This window comes from Loxodonta africana, chromosome 10, assembly GCF_030014295.1.
Source record: "Loxodonta africana isolate mLoxAfr1 chromosome 10, mLoxAfr1.hap2, whole genome shotgun sequence".
Lineage (NCBI taxonomy): Eukaryota > Metazoa > Chordata > Mammalia > Proboscidea > Elephantidae > Loxodonta > Loxodonta africana.
Window position 1 is genome coordinate 116,745,175 of NC_087351.1, and position 17,790 is coordinate 116,762,964.

Below are 17,790 nucleotides of genomic sequence, written 5' to 3' on the forward strand. Positions count from 1 at the left end.
CACAAGGCCTTCACGTGCGTGACAGATTCCACTGAAGCTGGGGGGCTGCAGGGGCCACGGGTCTGTTCTCCCAGGGCTGGGAGAAGGGGAGACATTGGCCTGGGGCGCAGAATTCAAGGGATGCCGAAAACCTCTCTTACCAAGAGAAGTAAGCCTCTGATGCAAAAATTCATGGAAAAATCCACGCTGAAGCAAAGATCAAAGCTTTCAATAAAGACAGGAGCAGGCTTCATAATTTTTCCTCTCGCCTCAGGCTCCAAGAGAGCTCGGACTGGTTGATTTTATCTTTATTTAAAATTTTTGTCCATTATCAATTTTTTCATTAATTTTGGGTTTTAAATTTATGGCATTAAAATACTATTTATCTTGATGACTGAGATTTTGGGTGCTCCTTAAATTCCGTGCCTGAGGCGAGTGCCTCACCAGCCTCACCCTAGTCCCAGTGCCCTGCAAGTCTCTCCTCTCCGTCTCTGCTCTGCCACTCTCAGCCTCTGCTCCCAGCCTCTCGGAGATTAAACTGTTTCTCCTGTTTGCTTGGGGCAACTTAGCTCTTTCCCATCGCTACCCCCAAACTCAGGGCTCCAGGTCTTCCAAGACCTGGAGCTTTGAAATTACTCTTGGCGAAGGTCTGCTCAATTCCAGCAAATGCAGGGAAAAGAAAAGCAACAGGTAAGGGCATGACTGAATACATGAGGGGGTTTCCCACCAGGGAGGACTGTTCGTTCAGCTGTAGGAATCAGACACAAGACCCCACAAGCCAAGAGCAGGCTCCCAAGGCAGCTAGTTCCCGGGAAGGTGTCTCACGCAATGTAGGGAGGCAAAGCTGTGGCCAAATAGACCAGACTGTCAGTCAAGTTTGTGTTGCCACTGGGTACACTGGGAGGGGGTGGTCAAGTCTACGTCCCCCTGCTCCTTCCCTCCCCCCATCCTGACAATTTAGCGACTCTCATTGCCCTCTGTAGGGGCGGGGTTCACTCTACAGGGTGCTATGTGGGCCCAGGGCTGGTTGAGGGGATGTTGCTGCTGCTGTTAGCTGATGTCGAGTCATGTCTGACGCATGGTGACCCCATGTACAACAGGACAAAATGTTGCCCGGTCCTGTGCCACCTTCACTATCGTTGGTATGCCTGAGTCCATTGTTGCAGCCACCGTGTATTTTCAGAGCCTTCCAACCTAGGGGGCTCATCTTCCAGCACTATATCAGACAATATTCTGTTGCGACCCATAAGGTTTTCATTGGCTGGTTTTTGGAAGTAGATTGTCAGACCTTTCTTCCTGGTCTCAAATCTGTCCACCAAGGGTGACCCTGCTGGTATTTGAAATACCAGTGGCACAGCTTTCAGCATCACAGTAACAAGCAAGCCACCAGAGTACGGGACCCGAGGGCAGTGGGAGGGCTGAGCAGACCCCAAGGAGCTTGTAAGGACCAGGTATGGGAGGACCAAGCAGGGCCCCGAGGGGCATGGGAGGGGCCTGAAGAAGAACCATTAGCATCAAAGCCTCCACTGTATGGGGCCAAGTGATTGGGGGAACACCAGCCACCAGTGGACACCCGTATAAAAGCAAGAGTGGTCACTTCACCGCATGCCTCTGTTGGGGCCCGGCCACCTTTGTGAAGGCTGCACGGATTTGCATGTCAGAGGAGACAACTGAGCTTTGCCTGGATCAGGCACTTCATGCTCAACCACTGCTCTTTCCCTTCTAAGGCCTGGGAAGAGCTGCGCAGAGAGGAAGGAGTGAGAACCAGCTTGTTCCCAGGCTCTGAGGCTGTAGGCCTCGGAGCCAAGGGCAGTGTGATGGCTAAGGTTGTGTGTCAACTTGGCTAGGCCATGATTCTCAGTGTTTTGACAGTCATGTAATGTGGTCATTTCCCCGTTGAGATTTGATATGTGGTCACCTCCATGATGCGATCTGCTGTGAGTAGACACTCAGTTGAAGGGAGCTTCCTTCAGCGTGTGGACTGCATTGAATATAAGTGGACGCTCTCGCAAGGTTCACGGGCTTTTTGCTTACGCTGGGTCCTAGAGTTGGCTCCTTGTTCATCTGACCTCCAGTCCTTGGGACTTGAGCTAGCAACTTACCTGAGGTCTTGCCTGCTGATCGTGGGATTCATCGATCTTCACAGCCTGTAAGCAGCAGCCTTGCTCTCTGACCTGCCAATTCTGGGTTTGCCAGCCCCTGTGGCTACATGGATCAGGAGCAGCCTCTATCCTAACCCACAGACTTGGGACTTCCCAGTCTCTACAACCGCATGAGTCATTATCTTGATCTAAATCTATACATATATTTATATTTATACACTTTTCTGGTTTTGCTTCTGTAGAGAACCCAGCCGAAGACAGACAGAGAACTTAAATTAAAAAAAAAAAAAAAATTAAACACTAATTTACTAAAGGATACATAGGCAGATAGGTATACCAAGAGGTGTGGGAGGGTGAAAGGGAACACACCCACCTGCAGATACTGGTTTGGTGGTGAATATGTCTACGTACATGACTACAGGTGCTGCTGATATATTAATATAGACAATGGGGCACACAAGGGCCACAGTCAAGGAAACTTCTTAGACATAACCAAACACCTCGAGGGATGAAGTTTCTAGGCTCGAAGGCAAAGGACTATAGACTCAGGGAATACCTACGTCAATTGGCACAACATAGTTCATAAAGTTTTGCCTCCTACTTTGATGAGTAAAGCCCAGGGTCTTAAAAGCTTGTGAGCGGCCACCTAAGTTAGTCTCTTACCATTGAGAGCAAAGGAGAGTGAAGAAAACCAAGGACTCCAGGGAGCAATTAGTACAAAGGACTAATGGACCATATGAGCCACAGCCTACACAACCCTGAGATCAGAAGAACTAGATGGTGCCCAGCTACCGCTAGTGACCACTCTGATTGGGATCACAACAGAGGGTCCCGGGAGAAAAAATTGTAGAACAAAAAATCAAATTCACAAAAGAGAACCGACTTACTGGTCTGACAGAGACTGGAGGAACTCCCAAGACTATGGTCCTAAGACACCCTTCTGAACTGGAGCTGAAGCCATCCCCGGAGACCAGCTTCCAGCCAAACCGTAGACAGGCCCATAAAATAGTAACACCCAAGAGGAACATGCTCCTTAGAACAATCAATCATGTGAGATCCAAAGGTCCTCCCACACCACATAAAAATTTAAAAATAAATAAATAAATGAAGGAGAGTGTGGCGCTCAGCTGCTTACTGAAAGGTCAGCAGTTCAAACCTCCCCAGTGGCTCCTCAGGAGGAAGGCCTGGTGATCTGCTCCCACAGAGATTACAGCCTAGGAAACCGATAGGTCTGTCACATGGGGTTGCTATGAGCCAGAATGGACTCACTGCTCCCAGCACCAGCCCCAGAGCCCTCGTGTTCTGCACATGTACCCCCAGAGGACACAGGACTGGGCCCTGAGCAGGGGCGGCAGGGAGGAGGGAAGCATGTGTAGGGCTGAGAACGGACTCCAGAGCCTGCAGGCCTGGCTTGGAGTCTTGTCTCTGCTGCTTACTAGCTCTATGACCTGGGGCAAGTCACTCAGCCTGGCTGTGCCTCAGTTTCCTCCTCTGTAAAACGGGTATCACAATAGTACCCACCCCATAGATTGTGATGAGGACTAAATGAGTTCAAGATGAGAAGTGCTTAGGACACTGCCTGGCATGTAGCAAGGACTCCGTGTGCCAGCCCTATTTAGTATTATTATGGACACGTAGGAAGGGCTAGTCTCATTCTATTTATTATCCAGCCTCAGCAATATTAAATTAAATGTATTTCTCCATCACTCAGAGCTTATCCTGCTTTTTTTCTCTACTGTTGTTGTTAGGTGTCATTGAGTCAGTTCCAACTCATAGCAACCCTGTGTACAATAGAACAAAACACTGTCTGGTCCTGCACCATTTTCATAGTCATTGCTATGTTTGAGCCCATCTTTGTAGCCACTGTGTCAATCCATCTTGTTGAGGGTCATCGTCTTTTTTGCTGACCCTCTACTTTACCAAGCGTGATGTCGTCCTACAGGGACTGGTCCCTCCTGATAAATACTAACTTAATCACTGCTTGTAACTTGACACAGTACTTTGCATATGAGCCTTCTCATTTCACCTTCACATGAGCCGTTGAGGAAGGCGAATTTTAGGGCTACTCCCATTTCACAGATAAGTAAACTGAGGCTCAGGTATTTAGTGACCAACCCAAGGTCACACAGCTAGAGAGTAAGGGAGCCAAGACTGAAACCCAAGTCTTCTCATTCCAGAGCCAGGGTGCTGACTGTTCCTCCAGGCTCCTCCTGGAAGTAAGTAAGTTGGGCATCGTTTCAAAATATTATCAGCAGTGTAGGTTTGCACTGAAACTGTCAGGTGACCTCAGGTCAGCTCTGGCTCATAGCGAGCCTGTCTGTGTACAACAGAATGAAACGTTGCCGGGTCCTGCGCCTCCTTCACCATCATAGGTATGCTCCAGTCCATCGTTGCAGCCACTGTGTATTTCGATTGCCTTCCAATCCAGAGGCCTCATCTTCCAGCGCTATGTCCACTATATGGGGCGATATTCTCTTGTGATCCATAATGTTTTCATGGACTCATTTTCGGAAGTAGACCATCAGGCCTTTCTTCCTAGTCTGTCTTAGTCTGGAAGCTCCACTGAAACCTGTCCACCATGGGTGGCCCTGTTGGTATTTGGCACACTGGTGGCATAAGTTCCAGCCTTACCCCAAAAACCCACTGCCGTCGAGTCGATTCCGACTCATAGCAACCCTACAGCACAGAATAGAACTGCCCCATAGAGTTTCCAAGGAGCGCCTGATGGATCTGAACTGCCAGCCCTTTGGTTAGCAGCCATAGTCCTTAACCACTATGCCACCAGGGTTTCCTCCAGCCTTATAGCTACCTGCAAACCAGCACAGTATGACAGACAGACAGGTAGTGGACATCGAAATTACATTGGGTTATTAAGGGATTACTATTATTTTTTAGGTGTGATAACGATCTGGTTATATTTAGAAAAAGAGTCTTGGAAAGATACGTTACAATATTTTCAATGGAATATGATGTCTGGACCCACTTGTTTTGGAATAACGGGGTAGGGGTGCGCAGTTGAAATGAGACTGGCCAGAAGTTGTTGATTGTTAAAGCTGGGTGGTGGGTACGTGCAGTTCTTTGTCTGGTTCTTGTGTATGTTTAAAATTTCCATCACAATATAAACTACATCAAGTTTTCTAAAATGGAGGGATACCTGTGTTGCTGGAAAGAACTAGTCAGAAGGGCTGCTTTCAGCGAGTATAGGGAAGAAGACCCCAGGGATGGCTGCTGGCCCTTGGTGGACATGGAGCCAGGGTCACAAATCCAGTGCCTTCAGGGCCAGACAGGCAGTGTCTCTGAGGGGAGACAGGTAAGAGCTGTGGCAAATGGAGGTTCCCACGCACAGACTAAAGGTGCCAGGCAAGAAAGGGGGTGCTGAAGGACCAGATCTTGCCGTTCAAAAACAGCAGAGATCCAGGTTTTTATGTGAAATGTCCTGGTTTTTAAAAGATGGCATCTGATTCTAATTTAACTCTGTGAGGCAAGTGCCTGTGGGTGGCCACTTTGTCTCCTATGACCTGGGCTAAACTTCTGAAGATGGGGGACCAAAGCCCAGAGTGGGGGAAAAAAAACTCTTCCAAAGTCCCACAGTAAACCAGATCTGACCCCATCACCTAACACATGTCTTCCCTCTCCCAGTCCACTTCTGGTTCTTATATTCTAGTAGCCAAAGAACCACTCCTGAAGAAGAGATAATGGAGAAATACAGAAGAAAAGAAAAACAAGTGCCAGATAAGAATTTCTAGGAAAATATAAGTTCTGCTTCTGAATCCAAATTAGTTCGTCTGCCTCAACAAAGTCAAGTGGGGGCAGAGTCTGGGGGTCGGGTGGCAGACATCACTGCAGACCTTAAGATCAGAAATGTGGACCAAATGAGTTTTACCTCTTTTTTTGCCATGTGGGTTTTCTAAGCAAGGTATTTAAGCAGATTGGTTCTCTGTTTTCCCACCTATAAAGTGGAATAATGTAAATAGCTTGCCCTTGTCTGTTTGATAAGGACACTATAAAAGCCCAAACTGTCCGCAAATTGGATGACCTTCTCAGAGCCTTGGAAAAGCAAGGGTGAATATTCCACTGTCATTGCCATGATTTAATCTCCATTAACGAGACACACGTGGAAAAAGCAGCAGTGCTGAGAGCTAACAGATCTAAATGCCTGCACTTTTGAATCTCCCTCTTTTCAGAAACCTTTTTCTTGGGTGAAGAGAAGAGTACTGAAGACAGGAAAGCAACGAAGACTGCCATGACAGTTCTAGTCGCGAGGCAGCGAAGCTCAGGGTGGAAACGCAGTAGACAACTCTCCACTTGGACTTCTGAGGAGACAAGGAAATATTAGTCCAGTGCATTTGTCTTTTAAACATCCCCCAGAACATGGCTAGAAAATGGGGCTACAGAAATAAAATATGCTGAGTAAGGGAAGGATGGGGCGGGTTGGAAAGTGGGGACGAGACCTGCCACCTGTGAAGCGGCAGAGTCCTGGGCTCAGTCACCCACCTCAGCCGCTCGAGGCAGATCAGGCTCTTCCTGGCATCAGTGGCAGTCTCCCCAGTGCCCAGAGGCTCAGCAGCCGCAAGACGCAAGACGGCCTGCGCGAAGCCACAGAGGGCAGGGTGGATGGACGGGGAGAGACCAGAACAGCCATCGGGAGCTGTGCGGCCTTGGACAAGCGTGTCACCTCCCGGAGCTGGGCTTTCTGTTTTGCAGAACCGGAATGCTAAGGTCCATCCTAGAGGATTGAAGGGTAAAGACCATGCATGCAGACAACCAGGAATCTGCAGCAGCTCCGTCATCTGCCCGGGTTACACTATGGCAGGGTTGTGACCAGAACCCAGGCCTCCTGGTCTCCACTGATGTGCCCACTACACCACACTGCTCTTTGGGGTCTGACGCCTGTCACTTCAGTAGTCCACCAGCTGGTAGTGGACTGGCTGGACAGAGGTCACAAGCTGGTAGTCCAGGAGCCAACACAAATGTCTACACAAGATAGCCTTCTTTTCTAAACACGGGAGATTTCACATTAAACATGAATTTCCAGCTCCCCTTGAGAAATTGTAACCCCAAGGCACGCTGGGCCCTGGATTCCCACGTGCCAACAATTGGCTGTCACTGAGAGGTAGCTGCCCCCTGAAAGTCATGGGCCCTAGTTTTGCTGAGGATCCCCCTCTTACAGATTGACTTCTGTTCCCCAAAATAAATGTGGGAGTCCTGACCCCTGTGCCTGTGGGTGCGATCCTATTTGGAAACAGGGTTTCTCTGCTACATTACTGAGGCCGTGTCAGTGTAGGTGTGTCCTAAATCTAATCACTTCTGAGTTCTAAGGAGCAGCACAGACAGACTCACGCCAAACCAAGACCAAGCCCACCGCCATCACATCGATGCAGACTCAGAGCACAGAGACAAGCAAGCACAGATGAGGGGAGACAGAGCCACTTGAGGATCGCCAAGGAACCACGGAATGCTAGAAGAGACAGGGTCTTCCCCCAGAGCCGACAGAGAGGCATCCCCTAGAGCCGCGGCCCCGAATACAGATCTCTATCTAGCCTCCTGAACTGTGAGAAAATACAGTTGTTTTTTAAAGCCCCCCCTTGTGGTATTGGTGTTACAGCAGTACTAGGAAACCAAGCACCCCCGCCCCGCCCCAACAACTACTTCCACCACCTGCTTCACCCATTCACTTCCCTTTCCGGCCCCATGAGCATGTGGACACCAGGACACACAGCCTTCTGCAATAAATAGCCCCTGGCTGACTGGCAGCAGCCAGGGGACCAGGCCGCCAGAGCCGATGAAAGCTTGCAACACATGCCTCCAAATGCCGCCTCAGTGATCAGCAGGCTGGGAGTGTGATTTAGGAAGAAGGATGAGCTCAGGAAATGTGAGGAGCTTGGCTGCACTCCATCCACGGCCTCAGGAAGGAGCCAGGCCCTTAGTGGAACCTGGGGCAGCTCAGAGAAGCAGAAACTGAGCCACAGACATTTTAGCTGAATTATCAGGAGACTACTCCTAAAGCCATGAATGCTGAGGCACACAGGGCTGGGTCCATGCACTTGTTAGTTGCTTTCGAGTCGGCTCCAACTCAAGCAACCTTACGTAAAACAGAACAAAACCTGCCTGGTCCTGCCCAATCTCCATCAGCCTTAGGGAGCTCATCTTCCAGCACACTATGGAACAGTGTGCTCTGTTGTGATCCACAGGGTCTTCACTGGCTGATTTTCAGAAGCAGATCACCAGGCCTTTCTTCCTGTTGTTGTTGTTAGGTGCTGTCCAGTTGGTTCCGACTCATAGCGACCCTACGTACCACAGAGCAAAACATTGCCCGGTCCTGCACCATCCTTACAATCCTTGTTATCCTTGAGCCCATTGTTGCAGCCACTGTGTCAATCCACCTCGTTGAGGGTCTTCCTCTTTTCCACTGACCCTTGACTTTACCAAACATGATGTCCTTCTGCAGAGACTGATCCCTCCTGACAACATGTCCAAAGTATGTAAGACGCAGCCTCGCCATCCTTGCTTCTAAGGAGCGTTCTGGTTGTACTTCTTCCAAGACAGATTTATTCGTTCTTTTGGCAGTCCATGGTATATTCAATATTCTTCACCAACACTGCAATTCAAAGGCATCAATTTTTCTTTGGTCTTCCTTATTCATTGTCCAGCTTTCACATGCATATGATGCAATTGAAAATACCACGGCTTAGGTCAGGTAAGCCTTAGTCCTCAAGGTGACATCTTTGCTTTTCAACACTTTGAAGAGGTCCTTTGCAGCAGATTTGCCCAATGCAATGCGTCTTTTGATTTCTTGACTGCTGCTTCCATGGCTGTTGATTGTGGATCCAAGTAAAATGAAATCCTTGACAACTTCAGTCTTTTCTCCATTTATCATGATGGTGCTCATTGGTCTAGTTGTGAGGATTTTTGTTCTCTTTATGTTGAGGTGTAATCCATACTGAAGGCTGTGGTCTTTGATCTTCATTAGTAAGTGCTTCAAGTCCTCTTCACTTTCAGCAAGTAAGGTTGTGTCATCTGCATATCGCAGGTTGTTAATGAGTCTTCCTCCAATCCTGATGCCCCGTTCTTCTTCACATAGTCCAGGTTCTCAGATTATTCGTTCAGCGTACAGATTAAATAGGTATGGTGAAAGAATACAACCCTGACACACACCTTTCCTGACTTTAAACCAATCAGTATCCCCTTGTTCTGTCCAAACTGCCTCTTCATCCATGTAAAGGTTCCTTGTGAGCACAAGTAAGTGTTCTGGAATTCCCATTCTTCGCAGTGTTATCCATAATTTGTTACAATCCACACAGTTGAATGCCTTTGCATAGTCAATAAAACCCAGGTAAACATCCTTCTGGTATTCTCTGCTTTCAGCCAGGATCCATCTGACATCAGCAATGATATCCCTGGTTCCTTGTCCTCTTCTGAAACTGGCCTGAATTTCTGGCAGTTCCCTGTTGATATACTGCTGCAGCCATTTTGAATGATCTTCGGCAAAATTGTACTTGCTTGTGAAATTAATGATATTGTCCAATAATTTGTGCATTCGGTTGGATCACCTTTCTTGGGAATAGGCATAAATATGGATCTCTTCCAGTCAGTTGACCAGGAAGCTGTCTTCCATATTTCTTGGCATAGACGGGTGAGTACCTCCAGTGCTGCATCTGTTTGTTGAAACATCTCATTTGATATTCCATCAGTTCTTGGAGGCTTGTTTTTCGCCAATACCTTTGATACAGTTTGGACTTCTTCCTTCAGTACCATCAGTTCCTGATCATATGCCACCTCTTGAAATGGTTGAATATCAACTAATTCTTTTTGGTATAATGACTCTGTGTATTCCTTCCATCTTCTTTTGATGCTTCCTGTGTCATTTACTATTTTCCCAGTAGAACTCTTCACTGTTGAAACTCAAGGCTTGAATTTTTTCTTCAGTTCTTTCAGCTTGAGAAATGCCAAGCGTGTTCTTCCCTTTTGGTTTTCTATCTCCAGCTCTTTGCACATGTCATTATAACACTTCACTTTGTCTTCTCGATCCGCCCTTTGAAATCTTCTCTTCAGTTCTTTTACATCTTCATTTCTTCCTTCTGCTTTAGCTGTTTGATATTCGAGAGCAAGTTTCAGAATCTCCTCTGACATCCATCTTGGTCTTTTCTTTCTTTCCTGTCTTTTCAACTACCTCTTGCTTTCTTCATGCATGAATGTCATTCCACAACTCATCTGGTCTTCGATCATTAGTGTTCAGCGCATCAAATCTATTCTTGAGATGGTCTCCAAATTCAGACGGGATACACCCAAGGTGGAAAACCTGGTGGCGTAGTGGTTAAGTGCTACGGGTGCTAACCAAAGGGTCGGCAGTTTGAATCCGCCAGGCGCGCCTTGGAAACTCTATGGGGCAGTTCTGCTCTGTCCTATAGGGTCACTATGAGTCGGAATCGACTCGACGGCACTGGGTTTGGTTTGGTTTGTACTCAAGGTCATATTTTGGCTTTCGTGGACTTGCTCTGATTTTCTTCAGTTTCAGCTTGAACTTGCATATGAGCAATTGATGGCCTGTTCCACAGTCGGCCCCGGGCCTTGTTCTGACTGATGATATTGAGCTTTTCCATCATCTCTTTCCACAGATGTAGTCAATTTGATTCCTGTGTATTCCATCTGGTGAGGTCCATGTATATGGTCACTGTTGATATTGGTGAAAAAAGGTATTTGCAATGAAGAAGTCGTTGGTCTTGCAAAATTCTATCATTCCATCTCCGGCATTGTTTCCATCACCAAGGCCATATTTTCCCACTACCGATCCTTCTTTGCTTCCAACTTCCACATTCCAATCGCCAGGAATTATCAATGCATCCTGATTGGATGTTCTTCCTAGCCTGTCTTAATCTGGAAGCTCTGCTGAAACCTGTCCACGATGGGCGACCCTGATGATATTTGAAATACTGGTGGCATGGCTTCCAAAAAAAAAAAAAAAACCAAACCCATTGTTGTCGATTCTAACTCATAGCAACCCTATAGGACAGAGTAGAACTGCCCCATAGGGTTTCCAAGGAGTGGAGTGGCTGGTGGATTCGAATGGCTGAACTTTTCATTAGCAACCAAGCTCTTAACTTCTGTACCTCCAGGGCTCCAGGCAAAGCTTCTAGCATCATAGCAATACACAGCTGTTGCTGCACCCCGCTGGGTTGATTCGGACTCCTAGTCACCCATGTGACGGAGGAGAACTGCCCCATGGGGTTTCCTAGGCTGAAATATTTATGGGAGCAAATTGCCAGGTCTTTTCTCCCTCGAAGCTGCTGGGTGGGTTTGAACCACCGACCTTTCAGTTAGCAGCTGAGCACTTAATTGTTGCTCCACCAGGGCTCCTGCAATATTCAGAGAAGGGGGAAGAAATATCTTTCCTGTTTCTGTCTGACTTCTCCTCAAAAGAGGACACCAGGTCCACTTGATGGACACAGGGGAAGCCGCTCTCCTGAACAGCAGCTCTGGGGACCGGAGGGAAAAGACTTGAAGGGATAACCAGCTGTTCCATCTTTAGCACCAAAAGAAGGGTAAAGTCATCCTCATTGGAGCTGGCCTGCCTCGACATCAGGGTGGCAGGATAGATGGGGGCAAGAACAATCTGGCAGAAGGGCACAGAGCCTGAGTGTGTGACCAGTGTTGGTGGTCATCAAAGCAGACTGGCTGTGGGATCCTGGCTTCAGAAGAGTAGCCTACTGGGTAGGTATTTGAGTCAGGACACTTTTCAGTTGCAAGAAGAATCCAACTCAAACTGGTTTAAGTGAAAAGGAAAATTATTGGCTTCCATAAATGGTAACATCAACAACAGTGAGTGCTTCAGGCATAGCTGGATCCCGGGATTCAACTGATGCCATCAAGACCTGTCCTCTCATCTTTGACTCCACTTTCCTCTGTGTTGGCTTCACGCTCAGGCAGACGCTCTCCTGTGGTGGTGAGAAGGCCCCCGCCACCCCAGCTTACATCCCAGGAACCCCAATGGAAGCAAAGCACATCTCTTTCCCATGAATCCCAGGAGACATCCTGAGATCAACCCATATTGAGCTGATTTTGGGTCACATTCCCATCTCCAAAGTCATCGGACTGATGTGGAGGTGAGATGCTGTGATTGGTTATCCAGTCTTCTGGGCCCACCTGGGCACTGGGGGTGGGTTCAGCCCTGTCCGTTCCAACGGGCTGGCTGTGGAGGAGGGGTGCTCCGTGGAAAAATTAACGCAGTGCTTCCAGAAGCGGGGGGATGAAACAGAGAGGACTGAGCCACAGCAGGGGGCAGAGCACAGAGGACAGACGCGGTGCTGGAGAGGGGACCAGAAGTAACGTGGCGGGCTCTTGGCCACAGCCCAGCTGGGCTTTCACACGGCCTCCTGGACACTCGATGGGGTCGGGGGGAGGCATCACAGAGGCATCACATTAGACTCCAGGACCCCGGGTGGGGCTGGGAGAGTGAAGATCCTGGCCTTGGCGGGGCTGCCTTGGGGTCTGGGGAGCGTGCAGCTTGGGGAGGCTGATGCCCACAGCTGATAGGGGCCTAGAGAAGGTGTGGCACAGGAGCTCTGAGCCCAGAAGGACAAAAGGGTACACTTCAGTCGCCCACAGTGTCCCCACGCATCCCAAGGTGGCTCTCAGCCTCTGCCCCACGGGGGTGAACCCCAATTTCCTTGCTAGCGATTGGTTTGGTTTTGTTGTTAGCTGCCATCAAGTCAGCTCCAACTCGTGGTGACCCCATGCACAACGGAACAAAACACTGCCCGGTGCTGTGCCACCCCCACGCTCAGGCAGGAATGGAACCATTGTGATCCACAGGGTTTTCATGGGCTGATTTTTGGAAGTAGGTCACCCGGCCTTTCTTCCTAGCCTGTCTTAGTTTGGAAGCCCCACTGAAACCTGTTCAGCATCGCAGCAACACGCAAGCCTCCTCTGACAGACGGGTGGTGGCTGCACACAGTGCGCACTGTCTGGGAACCAAACCTGGTCTCCCGCACGGAAGGCGGGAATTCTACCACTGAACCACGACTTCTCTGTGATTGGTTTAGGCATGGGCACGTGACCAGTTCTAGCCAATAAAAGTTGACGGAGTAGGATGGGGAGGAGGCCTGGGTTCCTGGAGAAGGTTGTCCTTGATGATAAAAAGCATCTCATTGAAGAAAGTGCCCCTTTCCTGCCTGTGGACATCATCATGACCCAGGAACATGCCAGTTCTGGGCAGCCAGTTTGGCACCATGAGGATGAGCCAAGCTGTGGAGGGTGGCCAGGCAGAGACAAGGAGCAGGGTCTTCCTGAGTGATGTTGAGTCGCCGAATCACCTGCCCTAGAACTGCCACCTGGGGAAGCCTTGACAGCAACACAGCCAGTGTCCTCATTCATGAAACTAGTCGAGTGGGGTTTTCTCTTCCTACAGCTGAAGCAGGCCTGCCTGACAAAGACTAAACTAGTGCAGCCTTACTCAGAGTGGGAAGGGGCTCATGCAGGCTGAGAGCGGTGTAGACAGGAAGGATCAGGACCCATGCCCCATCTTACGGGCATCTGGACACCTGTCCTCTGCCCTTCTGGCCAGCTTTGATCACCTCGGGCTTGTCTTATTCAAGACACCTTTTACTGGTCACTTCCTGCTGCAAGAAATGGCTTTTTCTGTCACTTCTAGACTACGAGCCTCTGAAGGAAATTTTCCCCGTAAATATCTTTCTTAAAAAAAAAAAAATTTTTTTTCTTTCTTCTTCTTACCCTGGTTTAAATAAACCTCCCAAAAATGGCCAGAGACGGATATTTCCTTTTCACTCCGGCAAAACGGAAGTTCACCTCTTAGCTGTCCATCAGTAGGAGTGATTATGTTCATTCAGAACAGCCACTGGGGGACTGGGGCTGTCTGCAGCCCCTAAGTCATGGGAGGAGCTTTGCATACACTAATGAACGTGGATAAAAAGCTCTAAGACAGTGTGATCCCAAGTCTATACACAGAGGGGGAAAGAAACGGATGGTGGAATTTATGCTGATATTTATTTTCAACTTTATACGTCTATGCATTTTTTCAAGTTTTTGACAATGAGCACGTCTGGTGATTTTCACCAGGAAACCGGGGCGAACACTGAGAGGAACCACAGGGAAAGAATAGAAAACTCTTCTCCAGCTCTCCTTGAGGTCCAGAATCCCAAGCCCCCAGGGAAGCCACCTCAGAGGCAGGACTTCAGACTAGTTCATTCTGGCTTGAGCCCCTGCTGAGAGTTTGCGTTTCTGACAAGTTCCCGGGCCATGCTAATGCTGCTGGTTAGCGACCTGACCTACCGTTCTGAGAACCACTAGCAGAGCAGAGCTTCTCATCATTTGTTATACATAAGAATCACCCAGGGATCTTATTAAAAGGTAGATTCTGATTCAGTATACCTGGGGTGGAAATACAAATTCTCATCAGGGGTTCAAACCAGAACAAACCAGTCCAAAGCCCTGAAGAGGCCAGAGAGAACACTCATGGGTTGTTGGTTCTACTGAGGGCAAGGCTCCCCTGGGTGAACCCAAAGAGCAGGTGCTAGGGCATGAGAAAAGCAGGGTGCCTGAGCGCCTCCCCTCTGTCTCCTGTCGCCCATCACATCCCCCTCCCACCACCTGGGTGGCGTCTGCCCCTGAGAGCGCGCAGCAGCAAAGCCCCAGAGCAAGCCTACCTCAAAGCCGACCCCACACAGGCCCATTCCCAGGGGCCCCTCACACTCAGGGAGTCTGGCACGTGGAAGGTTAATTCTCTTAACAAAACTGTACAAAATCCCAATTTTGCAGAGTGGCAATTTGGTGGGGGGGAAACCCAGCAATGGGAAAATGTTGGTTAGGCAGCTCCAGACATCCAGTTCTCAGGGGATCAATTATAAAAACACTCATTCAGCTACTTCTATTCAAATGAACACCTGAAGAGGAGGCCTCAATGGTTTTAAAAGTGTGTGGATATTACTGGATAAATGTTAGTCCAATAAAGGAGGCCATCATCCACTATTTGTGTACATTAAGTTGACACTGAAAAGATCTTTGTGGAGTGTGCTGCGGCTGCTGCTTTCTCTGCCCGCATCTTTTTATCCCCGGGTCCCTTAACACTTTAGGAGCTGAGGAAAACAGACCAAGTGCTGCTGGCCATAGGTGTAGTGTTTCCTTCCTTCCTCCTCCCTCCAAGATGAAGGGACACAAGTGTAAGGAAGGCCACACCTGAGGTGGGCAGCCAGGTCCCTCACACTCATGAATATGTAACGTCCTGCTTGGAGGCGCAGGCACGGAACCGCTAATAAGAATTCACTAGTCTGTGTTTGAAAACACACATTTGCATTTGCCCTGAGGTCACCGTACATGGACTATTCTTATTCAAAAATTTATTTGTCTTCTTTTTTTAAGGCCCGGAAATACTCGGTGCCCTGCCGCTGCCAACATCGGCCCCTCTTTCTAGGTTCTCTTGAAACAGAAATTAAAAGGATGGAGGTGGGAGCCCCGTGACTGTCCCTTCCCCTGCAGCCCTGGGCCTGGGGCAGACGCCCTGAAACCTCGGCACAGGAGATTTTGTTTCCTGTCCAGGAGGCTTCTCGGTGCAGAATAAAAAAAAAGGAGAGGCAACAGGCATTTGTCAAAGCCACAGGACAGCAGCAGGCCTGAGCGCCGGCGTGAACCCTGGACTTCACTTACCCAGGCGGCCTCAGTCCTGGCGCGTCCGCTGCAAGTGTCCCTAATAACAGGAGGCGCAGCGCGGGGAGGGGTCCTATGGGAACAGCTCCGCGTTGGGGCAACTTTCCTGTCAACCTAAAACTGCTCCCACAAAGTAAGCGTATTATGATTTTAAAAGGGGGAGCACCAAACAGCCGCGAGGCACGCCGGGCTCACGGAGACCCCAGAGCGAGGTCAGGTGGGATCCGCACGCGGCTGTCCGAGCCCGAGACCCGGGCCCGCGGCGGGGAGCCGGGACCAGAGGCCGTAGCTCTCCGGGGTGAATGCAGAGAAAAACAGCTCCCAGCTGGTCACTCTCTAAAAACGGACTTCTAAAGGGGGCCCTTTTCGTCTGCGACCTCCTGAACCCCGAAACTGTCGCCAGTGTCTAAGCGAGCGCTACAAGTTGCCCAGCCCGAACACCCGTCTTGATTTGGGTCTCCCCTCCCTCTTTGATTCCTCCATAAAGGGAAAGGCCTTTGACCCGTCCGCTCTGGGTCCCGCCCGTCGTGGGTCCTCGAAGCCTGACCGGTGGGTACCGACCGTGTGGACGCGGCCCCGGCACCGACCTGCCCCGACCGCCCCGCGCCCCCAGCCGGCATTTCCGCCTGCCCCCTGCGGGCCCCGCCGCGCCCTCCAGCCGGGGGTCACACCCTGGCCCCCCACACCGGGAATGCGCCCCCTGACCGCGCGGGCTTCCTTCAGGACCCTGTGGCCGCTCGGTTCCATCTTCAGTGGATCCGGGGGGCGGCGGGAGAGGAGGGGTCAAGAGCCGCGGCCCGGAGCCGGCGGGCGGGAAGGTGCCATCGCTGGGGCCGGGCCCAAGAACCGGGCGAGCCGAGCCATTCCAGGGCGAACAGTGACACCTGCAGTTCATCCGGCCACATGTCACACTGCGGGAGAGGGGTGGGCCTCGGGCCGTCCGCCAGCACCCCACCACCCAAATGGGCCGGGCCCACCAGGGGCCCCCAGGGAGAGGGCCTGGCCTGGGTGCCACGCGGGTAGGAGGGACACCTGCTGAGTCGGGAGAGGCGGGCAGGACCAGGTCACCTGCCTTCCGGCCCAGCCTTCAAGCTCCCCAGAGACGTCCCAGTCAGGACCTCCCGCTCTGAACCAAGGAGCTGGGCCTGCTGGTCTCCCAAAGCAGCCCTCCAGCCTCCAACCAGCAGACTCACCCGCACTGGGTGAGGCAGGGAGCTTGACCACCAGAAGCCACCATGGCAGCAGGAGGCTGTTTACTGAGAATCTGCCCAGTTCCCTGTCTTCCTCCCTCCTCCACACAGCCATGCAGCAAGGCGGAGACAGCAGCTCTGCAGCTCATTTCACAGACCACGAGACTGAGGGCCACAGCGGGCCAGTGGCTCCATGAAGGTCACACAGGGAGATGGGCTGGGGACTAAGTCTAGCCTCCAGCCCCTGCCACTGACCCCAGAGCCACGCCCTGGCACTGCCCTGGGCCCCTCTGCTTTCGGCAAGGCCACTGCATAAGGCCCTGCCCCTCCCGGCCAGAATCTCGGCTGAGAAAGCTGGTCTGCAGGGGGTGCGCACACGGCGTGTCCACAGACTCTCTCTTCTGCCCCCCACACACATACACACACATGCACCCACACACACTCGCACACACCTATGCACATGCACCCACACACGCCCACACACCCATACACACTTGCATACACACATGCATGAGCATACACATACATGACCCATACACTCGCACACACCCACACACATGCACCCCCACATGCACACGTGCACATACACATGAACCCACGCACACACACACGTGCACATACACATGCATCCCCACACACACGTGCACATACACATGCACCCACACACACATGTGCACATACACATGCACCCCCACACACATACGTGCACATACACATGCACCCATGCACACACACACGTGCACATACACATGCACCCCCACACACACGTGCACATACACATGCACCCACACACACATACACACACATGAACATACACATGCACCCATGCACACTTGCACACACCCACATACTCCAATACACAC